The sequence below is a fragment of the Xenopus laevis genome, chromosome 2S, assembly GCF_017654675.1.
Source record: "Xenopus laevis strain J_2021 chromosome 2S, Xenopus_laevis_v10.1, whole genome shotgun sequence".
NCBI lineage: Eukaryota > Metazoa > Chordata > Amphibia > Anura > Pipidae > Xenopus > Xenopus laevis.
Window position 1 is genome coordinate 161,478,764 of NC_054374.1, and position 27,239 is coordinate 161,506,002.

A 27,239-nucleotide genomic window follows, 5' to 3' on the forward strand; every position below is an offset into this window, starting at 1 on the left:
AACTAATTTTAATGCCCACCTCCAGGTCAAGACCAATGATAGACCCTGCATTATACCACTAACAACACTAACACCAATTAGAAAATGTTCAATTTAAAGGGGTTGTTCACCTATAAAATAACTTTTAGGGGCAGATTTATCAAGGGTCGAAGTGAATTCGAGGGAATTTTTGAAGTAATTTTTTGGATACTTTGACCATCGAGTAGGATACTACGACTTCGAATTTACTTCAAATTCGATTCAAAGTAAAATCGTTTAAATATTCGAATATTCGATAATCAAAGTACTGTCTCTTTAAAAAACCTTTGACTTCAATACTTTGCCAAATGAAACCTGCCTACGTGCTATGTTAGCCAATAGGGACCTTCTACAGCATTTTTCTAAGTTTTTTGAAGTCAAAGTAAAATCGTTCGATCGTACGCTAAAATCGTTCAAATCGTCCAATTCGAAGGATTTAATAACGATTTTACTTCAACCGCAGAATACTGAAATTTGATGATAAAAAGTTTGAATTCAATAAAGGCAAAGCAGATCATCGCCTCATAAAAGGCAATTGATTAGTCTGGCTGGATCTGTTATGCATACAACCATGCTGGAATAAACTCATAGGGGCAGATTTACATAGGGTCGAATATCGAGGGTTAATTAACCCTCGATATTCAACTGCCGAAGTTAAATCCTTTGACTTCGAAAATATCGAAGTCGAAGGATTTACCGCAATTTTTTTTACCGATCGAACGATTTTTCTTCTACCAAAAAAAGCTTACAAAGTCTATGGGGACTTTTCCCATAGGCTAACATTGAGGTTCATTAGGTTTTAGATGGCGAAGTAGGGGGTTGAAGTTTTTTTTAAAGAGACAGTACTTTGACTATCAAATGGTCGAATAGTCGAACGATTTTTAGTTCGAATCGAAGGTCAAAGTAGCCAATCCAATGGTCAAAGTAGCCAAAAAAAACCCATTAGAAATTCTAAGTTTTTTTTATTCTATTCGTTCACTCGAACTAAGTAAATGTGCCCCATAGTATTGGGACTTGCAATGAAATCAACTATCATGGTAACTTGTATTTTTTATTTTAAAAAATATGTACAGCAGTCTGTACCAACCACAGAGGCAGACACAGATAATAAAAAATACCAAAAAAAATTAAGGATTTTTTTTACCCCACATTTAGCATTGTAAGCTCTCCAGTGGGCACAACCCTACAGAACAACGTTATATAAATTCAGACATATTTTGCTATGGGGGTAAATTGCATAAAATTCCACTATACTGGAAATGCAAGTAGAAAAAAAAAACAAAGGGTACAGGGCCTTAGCGATAAGGGAACTTGAAAAGAAGTTTCTCAGATTTGCTGGTTCCATTTGCTTGCAGCCCCTACAACAACTATGATGCTCTGTAGGAGTGTACATCCTAACATATATTCAGGTCTGAAACTTCCAACATACTCTGTTTTAGTAACGTGTGAGCAAGATTACCACTCAAAACTTTGCTAACCTGAAGATGATATATCGTCAGGGTCTACCAAGGTGATGACTACAAGAGAACATTGCCTCTCACAAACTGGTTGACTAGACTGTGCCCATGTAGCTCCTCTGACTTTAAACCTGGAGATATGCCTGAGCTCTCTTAGTTCTGGCCCTGCAATTCTTATTGAATGTCTACAGCATTGGGGATTGTTGAGGGATAACAACAACAATAGCTCATACATGTCAAAAAAACATATACCATATAAAGACACAGCAGGCTGCAGACTGAGTACCTTTTACAGGTCACAGAACTCAAATATCCCCATTACAATACCACAGGGTGGTTCATTATTTATCTAATAAACATTTCTAATTTTCAATGAGTCCAGGGCCATATCTAATATGCTTATATTCTGATGTAGGAGAATGAAATGATCTAAGCTCCAGATATAGCTGATGGCATCAATAAGCACCGCTAAAAAGGATATATTTTTTTTTTGCATTATATAATGTTCTCCACATGTCAGGGGTTGTTTTGAATCACTTGAATAATTATACATTGTGATCCATGAAACACTACAACAATTAATGTGAACATACAAAAGGTTGAGCTTGATGGACTTCTTTCTTCATCATCTACTATGTTCATGTAACTTCAGCGTGTCTTTCCTTCTTCTGAAGGCCTTATGTTATGTGCCAGATGAATTATCAAGGACATATTCTGTTGACAACAAGGTTACCTCTGACATTCTCTCAACTATTTAACTGCTCGAGTCTTGACTTCTGATCCCGTCTCTTTCCAAGATAAGTCTTGACATCCTAGCTTCAGACATATTGGCTGGATCTTATAATGTTAATCACATTAAGCTTTATTCTACACGAGAAGAGAACAGAAACCCCACCTAGATGTTCTAGACAGAATGGTGTCTATTCTCCCAGATAAACTCATGAGTTGGCAGGAGAACCAGATATCACATGATGATCAGTGCTGCAAATATATCTCTTACTATGAAAATAATGTACCCGTTGGCACAAGAGGTTCACCATGGCACAAATAAATTTAAATGAAAGCAATAAAAGAGCATCACTTTGCCTCGGCTAAAGACATTGGACAAACACCACAATTCCATTTAGATTTTTTTTTTCTGTTACAACAAAATGGAAATATTTATTAACTTTAAAACATTGACATTTCCGAACCCTTGCTACTGAAAATCTATTGATTAGAGATATATGAATGTGCTATGCACTGGCAAGTGTTGTGTGATCTGCTGTCACAGAGCCCAGAAATGCCAGTCTGTCAGTTTAGAGAAGGAACTGAATATTTCAGCTTTTAAGTGAGACTCGGCTCGACTAAAAGAACATACAGCTGGGCAGGTGACAATCAACCCTTAACCTAAAAAGACATTGATTTATGCTTTTCCTCTCTTTTGTTATCCATAGGACAAAGATAGCAATGTTGCTCTGTTTCTGGTGATTCTGGTATTAAGTAATAATTTACATAACAGAGTTGCAGGCTGGAGTAACAGGGCATTTGAGAACTTCTCTCCTAACACAATGTAGCACTTGGCTATTTAGGGCTAAGCTTCCTTATTACCGTGTGTATAAATTTTTATTCCTGTGGGGTAGGTGTTTGAAGAACCTGGTGGGGAAAGGAAGGAACTGTTCTGTCATCATTTCTCTTTTTCTCACGCTATATTTCTATTTTTCTTCTCAACCTGGCTTCAACCTCAGCCCAATACATATCAGGTCAGGTAAAAAGAATGGAAACATGAGGAAAGGGGAAAAGAGGCAATGGACAATGAGTAATGAAGGAGCATTATTTGTGGGAAGCAGTAGTTTGCCTGACATTAAAGGGCACCTATCACAGCCAAAATCAAACACATATAAACAATCTGACCAGTACAAGCTAAACACGTTTAATCAAACTACATATATAGTTTTTGCAGGTTTTAAAAAAATCCCTTACTTTGTCAAATGGGTTCTTTCACTGAGGGAGGCCATACTGTGACTATAACAGAGACTCTAATATGCAAATTTCAGGAGCATGCTCAGATTGTAACACTGCTTTGAGTATTCTACCCAGAATGCCTTGTTTAAGTAAACTCCTCCACTAGAAGTATCAGGAGATTTCCCTATCTTGTCCCCTGCTGGTAAAGTCATTATGCAAATGAAGGACACACAGTAACTTCAAGCAGGGGGCAGCACTACTGAACAGCAGCTAACACACAGGTTTGGCTGATTTGAAAATAGCTTAGAAGGGTTGATAAGCAACAAGGAATTTCAGCTGAGCATGTGCGAGATTTCAGAGCTACAGTTGGCTGGGAAGATATAGGTAGGAGGAGCCAGTGAAATCCAAGATGGCTGCCTCAGCTAGAACTGCAGGGGAGATAGGGGAGATCTTGCAGAAGGAATAGTGAGCTGATCATTTACATTATACAAACAATTCTAACTGTTTAAAAGTCGGATTTCTTGAACTTTCACATAATGTATTTACTTAGTAAATGATTTTGGTCATGATAGGTGCCCTTTAAAGGTGAAAGGTCTTATGTTCATTAATTTACAGTCATAGTGTAATTAGTTTCTGAATAGCTGAATTATTTTTCCATAAAGTAAAGGCCACCAGTCTATGCTGGCCACCATGTGATTCAGCTACATAGTTAAGTTGGGTTTTAAAAAGACCAAAGTCCATCAAGTTCAACCAGTCAGGAGCATAAGAATAGAATGAGGGATTAGCCTGATTTAGACCAATTTTTGGGTGGCAAAGTTGTGCAAAGATCCACTAGTTTACTAACTGTGCAGATACAAGGAATACGTCAAGTCTTAAAATTCACCAGTGATACTTTTTGCCTGTGACAAAAAGAAATGATGGATTTTGTTATTTCTTCACAGGTCAGCTGTTTCAAAACAAATGTGATTGGTGCTGTGGTTGACTATACCTGGGTGAACTTTTGTCTTTATTATATTACTGAAAAAGACTTTGTAAATGAAGGCCCTGTTGCTGCAACAACAACAACCGTTGCAATTGTAACAACTGGAAAGATAGAAGACATGCTTTATGGTGCAGGTAATGTACCTGTATGTGATCTATTATCCTGAATGCTTGGGATCTGGGGGTTCTGGATAAGAGGGGTTTCCCCATAATATGGACAATCTTACCAAAAGTCTATGAAATAACTTATAAATAGTGATCAGCAAAGGTTTCACTGTGAAAAAGATGCCCATAGACTCCAATCTGTGAAAAAAGTTGTTGGCCATAGACTTCGATGCATTTGGGAATTTTTTTGCCGTTTTTCAAATTTTCAACGAGTCAGATTTGCCCATCACTACATATAAACATTAAATAAACCCACCAGTGTGAATTCGTGCCGCTTAGTTGCTTAGTTCCCACCAAATACAACATATTATGATAGAGACATTTTGAAAAAAATGTAATTAAAATAAAGTTATATGCTATAGGAGATAGCCTTCCTGTAATTCAATAGCTTTCTGGATATCAGGTTGCAGGATAAAAGATCTCATACCGGAACATTATTTCTGATTTTTAAATATACAAAAATACTGTAGATCAATAAAAACCATAAGGTATAACAGAAAACAAACAGATTGAAAACTGGGTAAAATGAAGAGAGGTAGGTGGAACAATCAAGACCCTAAATTGTCTTTTTTTGTTTTTGGCTTTCGCTGAAATTGAATTTTGTGCAGTTATAATAATGAAAGCTACCCTCTAGTTGACGACATGGGTAACAGGGGAAGTATCTTGTCCTTTTGTTGTCAGGCACCCCAAACTTGTTTCTTTAATGATGATTTCAATAAATCCTATAATGTACTAACAATGCCAACACCTTTGCTCAAACTTCTGCTCCCATACATTTAATTTATGCACAATAAAGGTCATGCCACTGCAAAAGAAATCATTCAATTATATATTACATGAGCATCACTGGACAATTATAGAAAAACAAAGGAAAAAAAAGCTATGGAAGTTTATTCCAGTTTATTCCAGTTTATCCAACTACAGGTATGGGATCAGTTATCCAGAAACCTGTTCTGCAGGAAGCTTATGAATTACAGAGAAGGATGTCTCCCAAAGACATCAATTTATCTAAATAAGTCAAATTTTTTAAAATGATTTCCTTTTTATGTGTAATAATAAAACAGTAGCTTGTACTTGATCCCAACTAAGATATAATTAATCCTTATTGGAAGCAAAGCCAGCCTATTGGGTTTATTTAATGTTTACACAATCTTCTAGAAGACTACAGGTATGAAGATCCAAATATGGACAGATCCATTATCCAGAAAACTCCAGGTCCCGAGCATTCTGGATAACAGGTCCCATATCTGAATTCACTACCCTAACTATAAAGTAACCGTCTTGTATTGGGCCCATATGATGGATAGCTTCTATCTATGCAATAACATAAATGACTTGTTAAAAGAAAACTTAATTTACAAATGCTTATTATATTTTTGGTTCCTTTTCAAAGCCGGATTGCAGATCTCTGCCTCCCCTCTTCTCTTCTGCTACTTGATAAGAGCCCCTAGCAAATGCTTTGAGATAGCTGGTCTTATGGGCTGATTCAGAATGCAGAAGGGTTACACAATTAAAATATATAAAGATACCTGGATGATTATGATTAGTAGTAATTCCTTCAGATTCAAATGTTATAGCCACAGAAAAATAATAAAATATAAATATAAAATATTAATCAGCATTAGTTAATGATCTAAAAAACTTTGCAGCATCAGATTCTACAAGAGACATTATTGTTTAGGTTCTTACTAGGAGCCCCAGAGTAGACTAAGCATGTGTGGTGCCACTGACTCGCTAATGGTGGCCTGCTGCTGTAGACAAGCCCTGGATCTCTTTAAAACACTTACATGTAAGAATGTCAATGAACAACCGAATGAATAGTAGAATTCCTTCATGACCTTTCAGCTACTATAGTACAACAAATTAACGCCTTAGCTGTCTTGGGTTTTTAAAACATTAATTGTGCCTTGCTAATTGTGCCTTCCATACAGTAAACAATAAGGATGTTGACCATGTGCCATATGAAAGGCTATCCTTTATGCAAGATACGGAGAGATGATGTTACTTTTAATTATATAGATTCAATAATATTGAATTTATATTAATGGCTACATGCAAACATTATTCCCCTTACTATTATAAGTCACTGTTTGATAATGGAAAACACACAGGAATTATGCTGTAGTGGATTAAGAGTTCAAAAAACATGGAAAGGGCATGAGATATGATGAGGTATGGAAACTGCAAAGAGCAAATTGAAGAAATTGAAGAAAAAAATTGGTGAGGAACAAAAGAGAGAAAATGGATCTATGGGAAATGGTTTGAATAGAAATAATAGCAGAATCTTAATAAATGGAAAGACGTGGAAAGAGTAAGAAAAGAGAAGTTACCATTATTGAGAAACTTGAGACTCCAAGGGGCACATTTACTATTGGTCAAATATCGAGGGTTAATTAGCCCTCGATATTCAACCGTCAAAGTAAAATCCTTCGACTTCGAATATCGTAGTCAAAGGATTTAACGCAATTCGTTCAAATTGAACGATTCGAAGGATTTTAATTCTTCGATTGAACGATTTTCCTTCGATAAAAAAATACTGGGGACCTTCCCCATAGGCTAACATTGTACCTCGGTAGGTTTTAAGTTTTTTTTAAAGAGACAGTACTTCTACTATGGAATGGTCGAATAGGCGAACGATTTTTAGTTCAAATCGTTCAATTCGAAGTCGTAGTCGAAGGTCGAAGTAGCCAATTCGATGGTCGAAATAGCCAAAAAAATACTTTGAAATTCGAAGTATTTTTTATTCTAATCCTTCACTCGAGCTAAGTAAATGTGCCTACAAATGGGGTGAAATGTTACTGGAGAATCTTTGACTGGGTTAGGAAGGGTAGGGCCAGTATAAAATGGGTTAACCATTCCTGGGATTAGAGATGGAGAAAGTCAGGCAGGTCAAAATGAGATTTAGGAAACTGGGGATTGATAGAGGTGGTACTGAAAGGATAAGTAAACCTTTAAAATAAATGAATGTAAAATTGATGAGGTTGCTGTTCTAAGCACTTTTTCAATGTACATTATTTATTATTTTTTCATTCCAAGACAAAAGCGCCACCTGCTGGTCAGTTTCACACCAGTCTGACCACCAAGTAGTCAAGGAAGTTGCTCTGATGGTCTTCTGCTTAGGAAAGATTTGAGAAAGGTTTCTAATTGTTTTGGGGTTTTGGGGTTTATGGGGTTTTTACTGCCATGTTGTAGAAAATGCATCATATGCCATATTCCTATGTTTATTTTCTTTTAAGTAAAAAAAAAAACATAATATAATTAAAATAGTTAATGGTAAAGAAAAGACTTTGAACCTATTAACAAGATGTACCTTCAGGTTAAAGATATAAATATATCTGGGTTTCATCCACTGCTCTCAAGGAGATCCTCATATAAAACATAAAACCTCTTTAAAAAAATATATTCCCAAAGTTGTCTTGTATATTGTTCATGCTCAAGGATTATACAGGACTCTTTCCTCATTTTCTCATTTTCTCTGCTGGCACGGATTCAGTCACTAGAACATGCTGCTTCTTTCATACAAATACAGTATCACACAAATATATTGCCAAAACAATAAGACCCTTATCCTTTCAAGCTTAGATCATTGGGATCTGCTACTTGCTGTAGATTCTTATTTCATCCACTACAATATCTGCTCAGTGCAGATGCTAGGATCATTTCATCCTTCAGCGTTGATGTGCTCCTTGGCTCCCTTATTCATTGGTATCTAAAACATGGTATTTTTCTTCATAAACCTCTGCTTAACTATTAAGTTCCAATCAGAGGCAACAATGGTCATCAAATTTTCACTAAGAGCTGACTTGAGCAAAGTCCATCTTTATAATTGCCCCAAGCCTCGAGCATGCTCTATAATTCTAAGTAGCTGATAGGACCACACAACCAGCCCCTTTTGGAAAGAAGAAAGAACTTCAGCAGATGGATCTAACCAAGAAACTTGTTTTACTCTTGTGGCTATTTCCTCTCCAATGTTGAGTTTAATCTTTTCAGAGAGGAGTAATTTTAAATCTAGTTTATGAATTTACATACTAATGAATGTTTCCTTCTCTCTAGAAAGCTTTATAAATAACAATATAATTAGTTAGGAGATACAATTAACATAGACTCTCAGATACGTGCTGACGTGGGCATATTATGTTGAGTATCTTCTTGGTAAAAGGGTAGACCATTGGGCATTTGAAAAGGTATCGCTTCAATTAAATGCATAGCATTAAAGGGATAAAGTAAGATAAAGTTGAGGCAACAGTAGACCATGTAGACACCTTGAAAATAGTGATAGAAAGAGACACAAAGAAAGATACATTGCCAGTGGAGATACAGTACATCTGATTATCTAAGAGACCATCAAGCATTGGAAGTAACATCTTTGTCAGGTACAGTTATTGTTGTTTTTTTTTAAAAAAACAGTTGCAACCAGCTGCAACATAAAGGCATCATTTGGAAGTGCCCTTGGTCCCACCGCCTTTAGGAACGTGCAGGTACCACTGACAATGTGATCATTTGAATAAACTACTCCGAAGATCAAAGCTTCTCTAAGGAGAGAATTTGTGAGCTGGAATTCTTCTGTCCCCTGAAAGATCAATGTTCCCAGGAGTCAGCAGAATGTTCCAAGGCAAAGGCCTTTCTATCTGCATGTAATAATGATATATTTTTTTATATGCAATCATTCGCATTGATTTAGAAATGAAGATGAGAAGATAAGAAGAGACAATCACAAATTCAGAGCTGCATTTCTATTTATCATTAATCGAAAGCTTGCATGCACATAAATAATCCCAAACCCCACCGAGAAACACTACTCTACCCTTGTAGCAAAACATGAAATATTCCCAATTCTATCCCGATTTACAAGAGACCCTCGACAGATGCAGGGAATGGGAATACACGGCATGAAAAGTTCTGAGTCCTGTTTACACATTCGATTCCAAGATCCATGAATCACATTGCATGAAGGTCATTGCATGAACGTTCTACATTAGTCGTCCTACTGAATCTTTCTGCCCAACAACTTCTCCTACGTAGATGCAGTTCGTTCTTCATGCTAAATGTCGATATTTAAAGTGAAAATAAAGTGCAGTATTTTTGCATTTTCATTGGAGCTTTAAAGTATATCCCAAGCTTGAGGTTCATCAGCAAGCCCTCAGATTTGTATGTTACGTAGAAACACCATGGTAACCCTATTGAACTCTTTATAAGTGACTCCATCACTATCTATAAATGAGCACATATGATACAACGTGTGTGTTTTGTTCCTGCCCGGCTGCAATGCTTTTCCTTAAAGGCACGCTTCATTTCAGCTTTACAACATGAGAAACTGATACAACACAAAATCCCCTCTCCAGCGGACTCATCAGACAAGCCATACATAAATGAAAGACAGTTTAAAGGGCACTGGGAACACAGTGGTTGCTCTGTTCTAATAAATCATGTATCATTCTTATTGTGATGGATAAGGAGGGAGACGGTGAACACTTTGAGCTGAGATTCCTAATCCAGTAGCGATGTTTCACACCTGCTTAACTATCCTTCAAAATCATCTCCTTTCATATTCTGGCACTAAATAATAATAAGACAATACATTAGGGGGGAAAAAAAAGAAAGTTCATATTTTAATTGAAATGATATATATGGTTATCTATTAATGGAGGGCTAAATTGTAACCTTCCAAATCCCAACTCCCAGCATGCTCCTGGGGGTGGTATCTGTTGGGTCTTCAGTTGCTCGTAGAATGGGTCACCAGTTCAAGGTTTCTTCTATGTTTCTAATTAAACTGCATAACTAGATGTCATGGGGCCCCACCGCAAATTATATTTAAGGCCCCCATGTCCAGAGGTTGTCCTGTTTTACCAATAGATATTAATATTGCTCATTAATTAGGGACTAATAGTTACGCCCCTGCTCTGCTGCCATTTTTAAAACCAGATCCCCATTGGCCACTAAACTTTAAAAATGAAGCCCATTTGGGATCATTCAGCACCAACAGTATGTCTGCTTAACAGGCCTAAATCTCCTTATTTAAAGCAATTTATACCTGAGATGGGGAAAGAGAATAAATGAAAACATACGAATGTTCATTTTTTTGGTCTCAATGGGATGATTAATATATCTTGCTTTGGTCAGGCTCATTTTTTTGGTTGCTATAATGTTTATGTCTTCCCCCACCCCCCGTCGTCTTATAATAGCATTTTTAACGTGCACAGATTGTGTCGGAACGCCTAGGACATGCACTTGGATCTTTAAGGCCACCTTCACCGCCAACCACCCTCCTGACTTTTCCTACGAATGGGGGAGAGCTGTAAAAGGAGCACGGGTGTAAATTGTGCCAGGAAGGCTGATCACTTAGGCTTTACATGTGCCCGGCACAGGTCGTGGGATGCACAGCCAAAGGGAAAAGCCACGACGTTACATCAGAAACACCCACAAACATAAAATAGGATAGTGGGAAAAAAATGGGGGAGATATTAGTTTCAGAAAACCCACAATGTACTGCTCAGCCCTAAACAAATCCTCCTAACTGTACTGCAGGATGAAATGTAATATGAGTCAGCTCAGAGCTGCCTGCCGCCCTGGATCCATGGATGAGTAGGATGCCAGGGAGAGAGAATCTATAGAGACAATTTACACGCTCACAGCCGGATAAGAAGCAACATTTTCCATGCAGGAGAATACAGGGATATAGGGAAGGATTAGGCAGTCTCCAGCTGCTTGGGTAGAGAGTGAGACGGATGATCCTGCCTGCTACTGGGGGAAGAGAGGAGTGTGCATGGAGCAGAGAGGGAGGATAATACAGACACAGAGCTTTCCCAGCCCAGTGCTTACCGTTCTGCAGCTTTCCCCCGGCTTCTCTCTTCTCTCCTTCCAAAATCCAAAAATACTGGAGAACTAAAACCCTTGGAAATGCTGCAACCGATGTCCTGGATTTGTCTTCTTTTTTTTTCTAATAAGCAAACACAGGGTCCCTTGGCCAGATTATGATTATTTTTATATTCACCTCCCCTTCTTTTCTGTCTTTCTTATCCCAGGGCTTCTCTTCAGTGTGACACACAGGCACATAGCAAGTCGGGCGCCCACAGGTTACATGAACGGGAGGCGAGGAGCAATCCTGCAATGCCTACATTTGACAAGCACACATGCATTCAAAGCCAGGCGATACCATTCAGGGAGCAGAGAGGGGGGAGGACGGATTCTATTTCCAGCCTTTAGTGCTGGGTGAGATCTCAGTGCAGAGTGGAATCCACCTGCCGGTCGCTCAGTCCCACCTCCCACTTTTACCTTTACTATCTCCCCCTGTATTCAGTTCCATGCTTAAGTGCAGGCAAGGTGTGGGATCCGTTATCCGGAAACCCATTATCCAGAAAGATCATTATACGGGAAACCCCAGGTCCCGAGCATTCTGGATAACAGGTCCCATAACTGAATTGGCTTAAAGGGGTTGTTCATTTTTCAATTAATTTTTAGTATGATGCAGAGAGGGATATTCTGAGACAATTTGCAATTGGTTTACATTTTTTATTATTTGTGGTCTTTGACTTATTTAGCTTTTTATTCAGCAGCTCTCTAGTTTAGTGATTGGCGAATCTGTGCAGTTCTTACCGCGAAATTCGCGAAACCGTGAAAAATGTGCGAAACGCATTGAAGTCAATGGGCCTACAAAATAATTTTGAAGCGCGTCAATTTTGACGTGAATGGCAATTTTACCGCAAGTGACAATTTTTATAAGCGAGACTATTTGGTCCAAATGCATTAAAGTCAATGGGCATCCAAATAATTTTGACGCAAGTCAATTTTTTTTGATGTGGCGGATTGTCACCGCAGTTTCGCAAATTCATTCGATTTCGTCCAAACGTGGAAATTCGCCGCAAATTTATGTCTTGCGAATTTATTCTTGTTACTCTTGTTTGCAATTTCAGCAATCTGGTCGCTAGGGTCAAAATTACCCTAGCAACCATACAGTGATTTCAATAAGATTATGGAATATGAATAGGAGAGGCCCGCGTACCTTGTTTTCCTCTTGTGGTGTTATCAGGGCCAGTGCCGGAGGTCAGGGACTAGTGATCAGAGTCTCTGCCAGGGAGCAGGTCAGAGACGTAGTGTTGCCACCTTTCTCGAATAGTTACTCAGGGCAGGGTGTGCAGGCGGTGACATCACAGGGGACCGGAGGAGCAGACACTGACATCACAGGGGGCGGGTTTAAGAGGTCATGTTGCATGGCTATGACATCGCAATCGGTGATTGGTCGATTGCCACATTAATCTCAGTGTCCTACCCAGTTTGCCTAATCTGGAAAACCGGCAGGCAGTTTTGACCCGGACAGCCCTTCCAAAAACCTGAATGTCCAGGTAAAAAACAGGAGTTGACATAATGGTTGGGTTATAGACGGCTTCTGGATGGAAGCAAGCCAAGTTTCCAAAGAAAAAAAGGCCACAGTCTTGGGGGTATATTTATCAAAGAGTGAAGTTAATAGTGAAGTTCCGCCACTAGAGTGAAATTCCGCCACTTCCCATTCATTTCTATGGGGTTTTTCAAGGCATATTTATCAAAGGGTGAAATTTCACTTTCACCCATTGATAAATACGCCTTTCAAAATCCCATAGAAATGAATGGAGAGCTGCGAAATTTCACTCTAGTGGCGGAACTTCACTCTTTGTTAAATTTACCCCCTAATGTTTAGCCCGCTAGGGTAATAAAATACTGGTCAAGCGGCAACCCTATTTGTGCCTCATGCCCCCAAAGAATAGTATGAGTAGTGATGGGCCAATAAATTTGCCTGGCACGAATTTGCAGCAAATTCCAGCGTTTCACGTCAATTTCTGATTTCCATGATTTTTTGGTGAAAACATTTCAATTTATCAATATTTTTGCGAAAAGGTTCAAATTGCTAGATTTTTTGGTGAAAACGTTTGAATTGCTCTATTTTAGTGCAAACGTTCAAATTTCTCAATTTTATTGTGAAAACATTTGAATAGCTCTAATTTTTTGTGAAAACGTTCGAATTGCTCGATTTTTTTTAGTGAAAACGTTTGAATTGCACTATTTTTTCATGAAACCATTCGAATTTCACGATTTTTTCGTGAACTTTCCGATTTCACGATTTTTCAAATTTTTTAGCAAAGCAAAATGGAAGAAATTCGCCCATCACTACAGATGAGAGTAAATATTCACAAAAGTGTTGTGCGCATCAGTTTTATTGCATGATATTTTGTAGATATCTGCTATTTCTGTAGGGATAAATGTTGTATTGGGGCATAACCACCATTTTCCATCAAAGTGAATGCGGAGAACCAGACAACCCAATGCTGCTTCTTTCTCTAGATCAACATGGAGCGGAAGAACCTCTGGTTTGTTATTGCTGTATTAATAAGAATATTTTTTTGGTAATTTGGCCCTTTGAATCTAGGGCCCCAGGACAAATGCTCTTAACTAAAACCTGCTTTTAATGAGCTGACTTGCCCCTTATATTCCTCTGGAGTCAGAGACACTAACATTGTTTATAATCATTCCTGAATAAAGGTAATCCTTTTATAATGGGCTGGTTATTTTAGTTTCCAATTTGAAGGTTACAGTACACAGACAGAACTTCAATTTTAATATATATATATATTTTATATATATATATATATATATATATATATATATATATATATATATTTTTTTTTTTTTTTTTTTTTTTTGTGGCAGAACATTTGCTAAAGACCCCTAGCGTTCAGTTATTTTCGAAAATCATTTATATTCATTTTTTTCCACTTACGCAGCAATGCCTCCATTAACGTGATATTTGTAAACACGGCCGGCGTAAAGCCTTTCTACGAATGTAAAATACTGATTGTGGAGTCTGGTGCTACTGGGCCGGTGGTGATGCATTACATTTCACAATGAGAAATGGTTAGAGCCTGCTCTTTCTATACTGTTGTGTAAGCTCCGCAATCTCATTGGCTTTCCCAATGTAGCCCTCTGCTGGCCAATCAAGAAAGCAGAAAACATTGGTTCAATGGACATGGTTGCAGTATTATAATGAAATGGTTTTATTTAATTCTTATGCATATTGTACCATTTTAATTTGCTCTGCTGTCCTTTTTTATTTGTATTATCATATTTATCTACTAATATGGGATATTTTAAGTTTGATACAAGTTAAAAAAAAAATAAAATATATATATATATATATATATTTTTAAATAAATATTATGAGCTGACAATAAATGATACAACATGACTGACTGTTGCTTTGTGTGTATGTCTGGCAGTAGCGTAACTACCCCCTTCTGGACACCCTGCACCTGGTCCCCTCCTCCACCCCTCCTGATGCGTGGTTTCCTTACTGCGTTTGTGGTCTCTGGAAGGCCCCAAGGAGGAGCAGGCCGATGTGAATTGCACAACCCCACCCCCTGCGCTCCCCCGGTAGTTACGCCACTGATGTCCTCACAACCAGCCTCAATAATCTGTATTACATTTTGATCAGAGCAATATTTTATATTTGTCATTTGCCTAGATTTGTAGACAAAGTTGTTCGGATATAAAAGAGATGTTCAAGTCAATGAGAAAAGCTTATCTCCTAATTCAATTTGGTGTTCCCCCAAATACTTCTGTAAGGCTATAGTTAATTGAGTGACACCATTTTACCCCAATAGTTGCTCCGGAGTGGAACTCCAAGGGTGGCTCTGTAAACTATAAACTCTAGCTCTGACACTTAGTCCCTACTCTGGGCAATTAGCATGGTATCCTAGTTCCACTCAACACTCCTTGGTGGAGTCTTTACTGCTCAGATAAATAGCCCTATCTATCGCTCCTAGAGTGACCTATTATAATGAGTAACATATCATTTGCTTGACCTGATCTAGGTTCCAAGTGCAAACCCTACCACCTTGCACATCCTACCTCACTTGATAAAGGGTATTGTACACGAAACTTGTCGTGTTTGCCACCACTCGGAAATTAAAGTTTATTTGCAGTAATACTGCTGGAGTTCCTTTTCCTTCTTCAATTTTGGATTGCATGTATGGACACAATTTGTTTGAAATTCATACTGACCACCACCCCCTCTTCTATTTGCACAGGTAAGGGGACTGACAAAATGGACCATGAACACATGTGCGCTCAGCCTATATATTATAACACAGTGCCAATTTGTGGCTAAACCTGGGAACTCTAGGGGGTCATGCTTTCACTAAGGAAGAGTAGCCTAGCTCTTGTTGGCCCTTCAGTGGCCAAACTTTAGGGCTTTGCAATATTGTAAGGGGCACTCACCCTGGTGGTCTAGTGGGCCGATGGGGACGAGCAATGCGTGATGCTTCCAGTTTGCCCGCTCGCTCTCTCTGGTCTGCCTCAGGGCACGTGCGGGGTGCACTTCCGGGTTTTATGCGCAAAACATTGCCAGCGTCATGACGTCATCGCAAAATGCCACAAGATTTAAAGGGGCTTTCCATTCAAACGAATTGCTCGTTGTTAGGTCTAATTTGTTTAGTATCCTGAGTGCAATTTTGTCTTTCCGAGTCCTGTTTTTGAGCCTGTCTGTCTGACTATCCTGAATTCTGATTATCTTGACCCTTGCCTGCCTGACTATTCTGATTCCACCGTTATTGACCCTTGTCTGCCTGACTATTCTGATTCTTCTGGTTTTTGACCCTTGCCTGCCTGACTATCCTTGAATGCTGCCTGCACTGACGCGGCTTTTCTAACCTTGCTTGAACTCTGCCTGCAACGACCCCGGCCTGTCTGACTACACTTTGCCTACTCCTTGTACTGTACCTTCCATCCAAAGACTTTGTGAACGATCTCGCCCCATTGCTCGTCCAGAACCTTTACTTGGCTCCTCTCTTTTAAGACCTGAGGGATCCACCAGAAGTGAAAGGCGGCTGTTAAAGGCAGAAGCAGAGCTGAGACCAGGGAGCCTAGCACTGGTTCTGGATTAAGGGTGCCATTCTTGACAAATATAAATGGGCAATACATTTATCAGTCCCCTACACTTCTAATGAGTTTTCATGTAATAAACCATGGAATACATTTTTTCTAATTACTAATCATTTTCTGCTGTATAATTAGTGACGAGCCCTAAGCTTAGCTTCTCAACAGCTGCTCACAGCCCACTGAGCATGTGAGTGTCACAGACACTTTCCAAGATGGTGACCCCCTGTGACAAGTTTGAAGTCCTGGATCATTGCTGCTATTGACAAGCTGAAACTTTAGCCTCGTGCAATAAGTTCACTATATAAAATATGACATTTTTAGCCATATTGATTTTTAGGGTTTAGTTGTCCTTTAAATATTTAAATGGAAAATAAAGGTCTGATGTATATAACCCAGATGAGTTGTACAGTCATGGTGCTACTGTGCAGAAAATAGGCCAAGCATACTTAGAACCCACAGAGCAGGGGGTTCATTGTAGTTGCTTAGCTACAGTACCATGTGTCATTGTAGCATATATTCTTAGAGCCTTAAGGTTTGCTCTTAACTACATATTGACGCACCATGGGGAGAAGGCACGCTTCTATTTTTTAATATCCAGGTCTACAGACTCCTAATCTAGTAGCAGTGGATCAATGCAACAGGATAACATTAAAGTTTAATCAACCTTCTTTAACAGAGCTCAAATTTTCCTTTTGAATTTTATTGTTAGCCCTTATTTATATCACTCATATACCACTGCACTTACAACTATTGCTCAATATTCACATGAATCCCTGCCCCATTGGAGTTTACAATATACAGTTCCACACACACTCTGTTCATTTTTATCCGGAGCCATTTAACCCACCAGTAGTGATGAGCAACATTTTTCACCAAGTTTTGCTGTGAAATTACGCCACTCATCAAAAAAAAATGTTGTTGCCCATAGACTTCAATGCATTTTAGCAAATTTTCGCAGTTTCATGAATTTTTGACAAAAGGTTATTTTTGACAAAATCACCTCTACAGCATTAGCAGTTGACAATTATTATGTATTAATTTAGATAATAAATATTATATACTGGATACATTCAATCACTCCCATATTAGAAGATTATAGTTTACAATAATTTATCTTACACACTAGGGTAATTTTTATCATTGTTTTGGCAGTTAACCATTGGGTTGTGGAAAAATAAAACATGCGAAGACATGGAAAATAGACAAATTGCATTTAGTACCCTGGTGGGAATCAAACTTAGGACCCCAGCATTGCAAGGCAAAAATGCAAAAACCACCAACTTTTGAGATAAGCGGCTCCTTGAAATGCAAGAAGCCATAGAGGCTTTTTTATCAACATTGTCATTTTAATGGTTTTAGAGAAGTTTTAAACCACCACTAAACTCTAATTACAAGAATGTAAGAAAATGTTTTATAAAATCTGAAGAATAAAAAAATAAATAGTTCAAAAACCTTAACCTCAAGCTTTTTTGACAATTACTAGAGAAAAAAAAAATCTGAAAACCTTTAAAAGCCTTAATTGATTAAAACTGTTCGAAAGGACCAACGCAGCTCCCATGGACTTCTCATGGACCTCAATAACTTTTACTTGGCAATCTTTTGTATGAAAGGATTTTTTTTTTTCACTTAATAAATCTTGAATTGAATCTTGATGCCGATTTTATTGATAGGAAAATGTCCTACAATAGACAGGAAGAGCAGGAGCCAGGAGAGGTAAGAACTCTACTCTTAACTGCTACTAGGCAATTAACTTTTACTGGTCTATTCCAGTTAACATATGCTTAGTAGATCTTCTGAAAAATCAAGGGGGATTTCTTTAAAATACATCTAAGGAAATTATCATTATCATTTCTCACTGACTTTAATAATTTTCTATATAATAAATGTATAACAACTGCCACTTGAGTTACTCACCAATGGTTTTCAAACTGAGAGGCCCACTTGCAATTCAAGTGAGGATAAAACACTAGTGATGGGCGAATCTGTCTGAAAATTCATGAAATGCATTGATGTCAACAGCCGTCAAAATAATTTTTGACGTGAGTGACAATTTTTATACGCACGACTATTTTGTCCAAATGCATTAAAGTCAATGGGCATCCAAATCATTTTGACCATTTTTTTTTGTCAGGCCTGATTTTTTTTGAATTTTGTGAAAACATTCGCAGACGTCAAAATGTGGAAATTCACTGCAAAACCAGGACCATCACTAGAAAACACTTCTAAGCCAATTGTATTTTCAGCAGTAATGATGTGAGTCCAGGTAAAAGTTCCCCCCAAGAGTTGAGAACGACTGTTGTAAGCTCTTGAAAACAGGACCCTCTTGTACAATTTGTTTTATGTTTCTTCCTTATATTTTTTTGACAGGGACATTAAAAAATGGTTGGGCCCTAAAAATAGTCTTAACAATAAACAAGTAATTAATATAAGAACATGTCAACTCCGCAGTTGTCCTCTTCTCCTTTTTCCGTGCTGAGCAGGAGCCTTGCTGGTAGCTCTGTGGGGTTCTTATTATTTATTTACCTACATAGAGCAGTTAGATTTGTGTGGAACATTACAATTGGGTTAGCATAGAAACAGAATAAAACCAGAGGAGTGAGGCCCTTGCAAACTTAATGGTACTGTAATAAAATAAAATAGGAACTTGTGTACACGTTGTACCCATCACTATGCCAAAAGGAGTTCAGGCTTTGTAAGATACTGAAGGTCAACCAATAGCTGCAGAGATAACTATTTGGGATCTCCTGCTATATATCTTTGGGATAACAAATATTCAAGCACATAAAGTAAACTTATATGCATTTTCTATTGCAATTATTCTGGAGAAGTGTCCCTTGATGTTTTGAAGCCTTATGAAGGTTGATAAAGGTAACAAGATGGCAATAAGAATGTTATTGTTGGAGGCCAATGTCAGTTTGGATTAGCCTCTGTATCTCAACGTTGGTATGAAGAACAGTTCAAAATGGAGGGTCTGTGAATTTCACTAGTCCTCTGAATTTATTTTAAAAAAAGGTCATGACTTGGGTATTACTCGAAAGGATCTACAAATGTCTATCATGACAGACCACTTAGGCAAGCATTGGAAGGTTGGAACCTCAAGGGTCACAGGGAGACATAAAGATCAAAAAATTGTATGCTGTTATCTTCAATTAGATTTGACAGGCTTTGATAAGGCTTCCCAAGATTTTTTCCCTTAAGCTTCACAGAAAACTTGCATGGCATCATCATTTTGAGCTTTGACACTCATGTTCATGTAAAAGGTGACTGGCTTTGCAGAAAAAGAAGAATCTGAGAAATTATGATAGTGATGAACAAATCTGTCCTAAATATTTGCAAGTCTATTTTTGTCATGGCGACTTTTTTGGAGCAAATTATATTAGAGTCTATGGGTGACTTTTTTGCTGCTGCGACTCAAATTTTATCTCAAAATGCATTGAAGTGAATGGGAGTTTTTTTCTTTGCATTCTTTTTTTGCGTCAAATTTATTGTCCCCACAAATACTGTTTTTATTGTCCCTCTGACTATGAGGATTTGTTAAATCTAAAATTTGGCAAATCTCTTCCAGAAGTGAAATCCTTCATTTGGGACTTGTGGGTGGTTTATTGACTGTCAATGCACCATGAATACATACAGGACATGCCACACAAATATAATTTAATCCAAGGCAAGTCCAGAGTATAGAGAAGTCAAGAGGAGCCAAGAAGAATGGACTATTAAAGAGATACAGACACCAGAAATTAAACCATTTTTACATCTATCATAGCATTGGCTAAGTTTGCTACTTATAATTTTGCCATAAAGTATGTCCTCAAACTTTATACATTACCCATCTGACGCCCCGTGCTCATCTATGAGGGGGCTACAAAAAGTCCATAAGCATTAGAAACTTTAACTGACAGGCTGAGATGGGACAGTCAGGTTGGCAAAACAGTCAGGTTTAGGAACATCAACTAAAAATTATTTACAAAAACAGACATCTCAGCAATTAAACAATCAACATGACCTATAGGTAACTTTTAGGGGCAGATTTATCAAGGGTCGAATTTCGAAGTACAAAAAACTTCGAAATTCTACCATCGAATTAAAAAACTTTGAATTCGAAATATCAAATTCAACGTTTTTTCAGCAAATTTAGCCATCCTGCGGTCGAATAAAAATCGCTAGATCAAACGATTAAATCCTTCGAATCGAACGATTCAAAGGATTTCAGCAATTGATCTAAGGATTTTTATTCGATGTGTAAAGACTTAGAAAATGGTTGTAGAAGTTCCCCATAGGCTAACATAGCATTTTGGTGAAGTATTGAAGTCGAAGTTTTTTTAAAGAGACAGTACTTCGATTATCGAATGGTCGAATATTCAAAAGATTTTTACCTCAAATTAAAGTCGAAGTAAATTCAAAGTCATAGTATCCTATTCGATGGTCGAAGTATCCAAAAAATTACTTCGAATTTCGAATTTTTTTACTTCGAAAATTCCCTCTAATTCACTTCAACCCTTGATAAATCTGCCCCTTAATGTACATTTATATTTTAAAAAGTAGTTTTTTAGTGTCAGTATCACTTTACAGAAGAAAATACATTTATGATAAAATCCAATTTAAGACTGATGTGTTTCAGAAAATGCACACACACATATATATATATACTTGTCAAGTTGTATACAAAACCAAATAACCCAATTTTTCCTTGATGAATTGTTTAAAGAATCATATTCATAGTGAGGTCTTTTGATAAACTGGATATTCTTCACATGGACATATCGGTAACTGAGCTTTTGTAGAAGTGCCATAACAAGGAATATTAAAAAGACCTCTAGGAATCAAGAAGACACTTTCAGGGGCAGAAGTAGGAAACAAAGGAACAGTGTTTTATGTGTTTACAAGGTCCACCACTTAAAACTTAGAAGATGTACCCTGGGGGCTTTAACTTCTTTACATGGGTAGAGATTTGTGTATACTATATTTGGATCCATTGACAGTTTGGTAAAAAATACAGCAACAAGGCTTACGGAGGCTGTATTTAATTTAAATACACCAGTGTGCAATCAGTGCAGCGCAGCAGCCTGAATTTATTAGCAGTGTCCCTTGTGATAAACTGCTTGGTTAGCAGTGGGTTAAATGATAATGCTGTGTTAGTTCAGGTGAAGCAGTCAGACCAACACAGGAACTTTATACATTTATTAGAACATGGCAGGTAACACAGCCCTGCTCCACACTTGCTCTCAGATTAGACAGGAAGAGGGAAAACAGGAACAGGAAATGAATTATAAGACAATGGCAAAACAGCAGGGATGCCCTCAACCAAAATGTTCACAAAAGCTGGTTACTACATCCATGATTTTATTGAGGATGTGGTACCCTTAATTTGCACTGCTTTGACTTACATCCCTGGGCAAAGAAAGGGTGATATACCAAACTTTTTGAGTAGTTAAGATCACCTTTTGATGAGATAGGGTTATTGTCTCCAAATGAATGAATGAACAACAGGTAAATGACAGAAAGGAGGAAAGGGGGCAGAATATGACCAAAACAACCGAGCAATAAAAAATATAAAGAAAGGACTTGGGAGAAAAGCAGGCAGATGTACATAAGACAGAAGGAACACATACAGAGAAGGAGAAGGCGAGATTCCATCAACACCATCACCGTCTACAAAATGATTGCGTTAACTGTTATTCTCCAGGTACTGTAACTGACGGTGTAGGTACACCTAGAACTCTGTTGGTAAGCTACCCCAAAACTCAAAAGTCTGGGATGGTTCCTTCAATAGCAACACTTGCCCTTTCAGTTAGTTTAGCATAGGCTACAGGCTTCCAAAAGATATGACTGCCCCCCTTAGGTTGGGTGCATGGTAAAGGTTACAAACCAGCTAGGGGCAGGTTCTAGCTTGATAACCATTTATGATATTTGGGATAAATGCTTCTTTTGTTTGCTTTAATAACATTTCATTTGCTTAATCTTATGTTTGTATACTGTATCCATAACCTTGTCATGGACTAAGGAGATGGGGAGGGGCTTACCATATTATGTACATTCTAACTTAAAAAATCATGAAACGATCAATGTAGCTTCAATTACTTGTCCAATTCTCTATTCATATATTTGAGAGGCTGTGTTCCTGCTTTTGTATAATGCATTTAATGTCAATTGGACCACTAGAGTTTATTGCTTCATGCATGACTTATTATTGGCTTCTCCAGCAAAGAATAATAGGGCAGTTTCTAATTACGTTATAGGCAAAATATTCATATAATGTTCCGTCTTCGGAATAATCTTTGCAAGTACCTCATAAATTAATTTTCTTTAAGATAAGGAAGAAATATACACATATTTCATTAACGCACACTGGAAGAGAGTGCAAAATACAATCTATATTGATCCATAATAAGTAATCATTGGAAAGTCGGGATAGGTGATGCCCTGGAAACCAAATTGCTTAAAAATAACCTGTTTAATAACCTCACATATTGATCACAGATAAGTTAATAGGTTGCATCTAAGATTGCAATAACACATAACTGATGAAATTACATTCAACCCCCTAAGATATGACTTGACACAACAACTTTATTGAACCATTTTGTACCTTGTCCTCCTTTAAAAAAAAAAAAAAATTGAGATAAATAATAGGGAGACCTCAAATACCTCCTAAAATCAAGCTTTTAGATAATTACTAGAGAAAAAAAAACCAAAAACTTCAGAATGGCTAAAAAAGTTCATATATCTATATATATATATATATATATATATATATATATATATATATATATATATATATGTAGCATTCTGGTTTGTAAGTAAAAGCAGCCAAGGGCCTACACTGATCATAAAGAACTTTTTTAGCCATTCTAAAGTTTTTTTTTTCTAGTAATTATCTAAAAGCTTGATTTTAGGAGGTATTTGAGGTCTTCCTATTATTTATCTCATCTGTTAGTGTTTTTAGCGTCTTATTGATATATTTTATATTTGGATCGAAGAAATTACAATTTATTTTAATTTATTGAATTAATAAATTAGAGTTTAATCGTAGTTTTCACTAAAATCACTAACATTTGAATGTTGAGAAAGTGGCCTCTCCAACATGGTAGACCCACTAGTAAATACAGAAAAAAAAATCATACACAGCAAGCATTGCTTTCTAAGTTCACAATTGTCCAGTTATTGACCATGTCAATAGAGTAAAAAGAGTTGATGGGTTTCTACATTCATAAACAATTCCAGTTCAAAAATCTGTGAAAACGATGTGAAAAAATGGCCATTGGTTTATACAGTGACTGTGGCTGGAATATACTTGCCGTCTGCATTTTTCCTACTAACTTTACTTGAGTTCTCTGTTGAAGAAAGGTACAGTTAGATGTGAGGTCAGTTCTTTTTCAAATCACACAAAAGGAGAAACCACACTTATGATAATTACAGTATATCACACTGTTTTTTATCAGTGTAAATCATTTTTGCATGTAGCTGAATAATTAGCTCCCTATGCATTCCTGTTATTTCAAGTATTACAAGGAGTAATTGTACAGTAATTCCATATACCTATCTGCCTTCGCTCATGTTATGGAGCCCCTCTGCTCAAACCTACAAATACTGCCAACCTTTCCAACCTTATTCAAAATCCCACTCTCCCCTCTGCTCATCTCCCCTTCTCCTGTGCACTTTTTAATATCCGCTCTGTTACCAACAAATCCACTTTATTTCATGATGTCTTTTGTTCTAAAAAGTCTTCAGTTTTCTGAGACCTGGCTCTCTCAGAATGACAATGCTATTGAGGCAGCTCTCTCTCATGGGGGTCTCTCCTTCTGTCATACCCCCCGCACTACTGGCCATGGAGGAGGAGTAGGTATTCTGCTCTCCCCTCGCTGCAGCTATAAACTAATCTCTACACCTTCTTGTTTCCTTCTTTTGAGGTGCATGCAGTTCAACTGTTCTACCCTCACACTGCACGAGTAGCTGTTGTTTACAGACCTTCTTCTGCTAAATCTCCTGCCACATTTCTCTCTGACTTCATGGCTCTCTTTTTTCCTATGCTCTGACAGCCCGGCAATTATTCTAGGTGACTTCAATTGTCACATTAATAACCCCTCCCAGTCCTGGCCATCACGTTTTCTCCATAAAGAAGGTCACTGCCTAGATCTGGTCTTCACCAAAAACCTAAAACTCTCTACATTTAACATTAATCCTTTTCCTCTCTCTGATCACCATCTTATCTCTATTTCTATCTTTTTCTCTTTTTCTATCTCGCACACTGCTAACCCTCAACCAAAAATTCTAGTTCGCAACACCCGTGCTGTTGGTATAACTGCTCTATCTGACTCTCTCAGTTCTAGCTTCTCCTCCATCACTACTTCCTCTGATCCTGATTCACTGGTACATACCTACAACTCGGTTCTGCTGCTATCAATACTCATGTCCCTCAGCAGCCACAACGCAGTCGAGCCCGTAATCCCCGTCCCTGGATGAATGACCAGACGCGATTTCTGAGCTCCTGTACGCGAGTGGCAGAGCGCATGAGGAGGAAATCCCATACAAAAGCGCTACAGTACACTCATAAATAACAACAAATCCAACCCACAATGCCTGTTTTCATTCGCTATTACCTGAACATACCCACCCATGACTTTGCTGACTTCTTTGAAAGCAAAGTTGACTATCCAAAAACAATTTTCCCACCCCTCAGATACTAATATTCTCATTCCCCCTAAAGCTTCTATTTCCATTTTCAACTCTTTTGAGCCGGAAGTCTCTAAACTTCTCCTATCCTCTCCATCAACAACTTGCTCACTTGATCCTATCCCATCACCTCTACTAAAACAGTGTGCTCCTGTCCTTACCCATATATTCAATTCCTCATTAGCTTCTGCTACTTTCCCCTCGTTATTCAAACAGGCCTGTGTCAAGCCCATTCTGAAAAAGGCTACACCGGACCCATCCTGTTTGTCTAACTACCGTCCTGTCTCTCTCGTACTACTAGCCTCTAAACTGCTGGAACGTCTCATCTTCTCCCATGGTACTAACTTTCTCTGCACCAATAATCTGCTTGACCCTATGCAGTCTGGCTTTCGACCTGCACACTCCACTGAGACTGACTTATGTAGAGTTGCAAATGATCTCCAGACTGCTAAGGCTAAAGGGCATCACTCTATTCTCATTCTCCTGGACTTCATTCATTCATTTGGCCTTAAATATCACCTCTATGCTGATGACATTCAGATATATTTAGACACTCATTCACTAACGATATAGTTATACAGGAGCAGTGACCAGCTCCATGTTGTAGCTCCCACCCTTCCCAACTATAGTCAGGTGATCCCACTGGTGTCTAATAAAAGGGCAGCCAAGTTTGGGAGTTTTACTTTGAAAGCAGCAAGTAAGTTGCAGGTAAAACTTAGTCCCTCTGTAAAATGTATAATGAAACAATAGAATTCTTAATGAATCAGATGAAAATTGAGCGTAGGACTGGCCAGATATGGGATTACTGTGACGTAGTTGTTCATCTTAAATATATTGCAATATATGGACAAACAATCCCTGTGTTGTTTAAAGGGTAAGGCATTTTTCAGTAGCAGTTTGCACAAAATATCTCTGTCTTAAATATATTGATAATGGTTTGAGTGCAAAGGACTCTTGTATTTGTCTATATGTATTGTGGCAAGCTGGCAGCTTGAACACGTAACTTTTGGGGGAATTAGTCAATGGTGAGCAGGCAGCATAGGAAAAAGGAGCAGAAAGACAGGGACACACAGCTTCTTCCAGGAAAACACAGGTTTATTTTCCCACTTTTAAACAAACGCCGTCAATAATGCACAGGGGTGATCCTTGTGGCAAACAAACATAAATCATAAAATAAAAGCCTTGCCCACTGGCCACTAACTTCACACATTGAAGCAGTCCCTGACTAGACTGGGACCCTTGTGGATGAGCAGCAAACAAAACAATGCTGTGGCTCACCCCTGTACTCACAGGACTCCGTCCTGTAAGATTTCAGCTTTCTGGCTTCCTTCACTCACGTTGCCTCAAGCTTGACCAACTCACGGTCCCGGTCACTTTCTGCTTCAGGCAGACACAGACAGCATTCCCAGCTCCTCTGGGAGTTCCTCACACAGCCAGGTCTCCTACCTGCTGTGCCCTAATGAGAGACACACTCTCCCATTCTTATTAACTTTAAATAGCCTTTCCACAGGACAGCTTTCCTGTGGAAGGTGAACTCCAATCTCTGGACTGGATCTGCGGAATGGAGTCCCTGGCTACTAAAGTCTTGAAACAGAGCGCCGATTCTTTGTTTAATAACTCCCTTCCTGGAGCCTCTCTCAGTACCTGGGGAGAAATTAAAGGCTAGAGTGACCTTTTTCCACCTTTTCTGAGTCACTCTACCACAGTATTTTGTGGTCACAGCCTCATTGCACCCCCGCATAATGGTTTTAAAAATTAGTGGCGAGCACAACTTTCCCTTATTTGTTATACTCCCTCACTAACCTCTGACGTTTAAACCCAGATTGCAGACTGCCTAGTAGCTATCTCTTCCACCTCTAGATCAACTTGGCCAAGACTGAGCTCATGGTCTTTCCACCCAAGCTGAGCCCTTCTCTTCCTTTCACCATTACTATTGATGGCATGACTATTAACCCGGTTAACTCCACACGCTGCTTAGAGGTCACCTTTGACCAGTCCATCTCCTTCTCTAATCATATTAATAATACTGCCAAAATCGTTTCTTCCTCCGCAACATAGCCAAGATACGCCCATTTCTTTCACAAACAACAGCCAAAACAC

General features: G+C 38.2%; 1 protein-coding gene across 8 annotated transcripts in view; it reads right to left on the minus strand.

Moving 5' to 3' along the window:
* Nucleotides 1–11,656, minus strand: part of LOC108710030 (teneurin-4) — an 835,304-nt gene extending 823,648 nt beyond the window's left edge. For all 8 annotated transcript variants that reach the window (XM_041584600.1, XM_041584599.1, XM_041584601.1 and 5 more), the window contains exon 1: nt 11,385–11,656. The gene's annotated coding sequence lies outside the window, so the exon portion shown is untranslated. The remainder of the gene's footprint in view (nt 1–11,384) is intronic.
* Nucleotides 11,657–27,239: the final 15,583 nt, after the last annotated feature.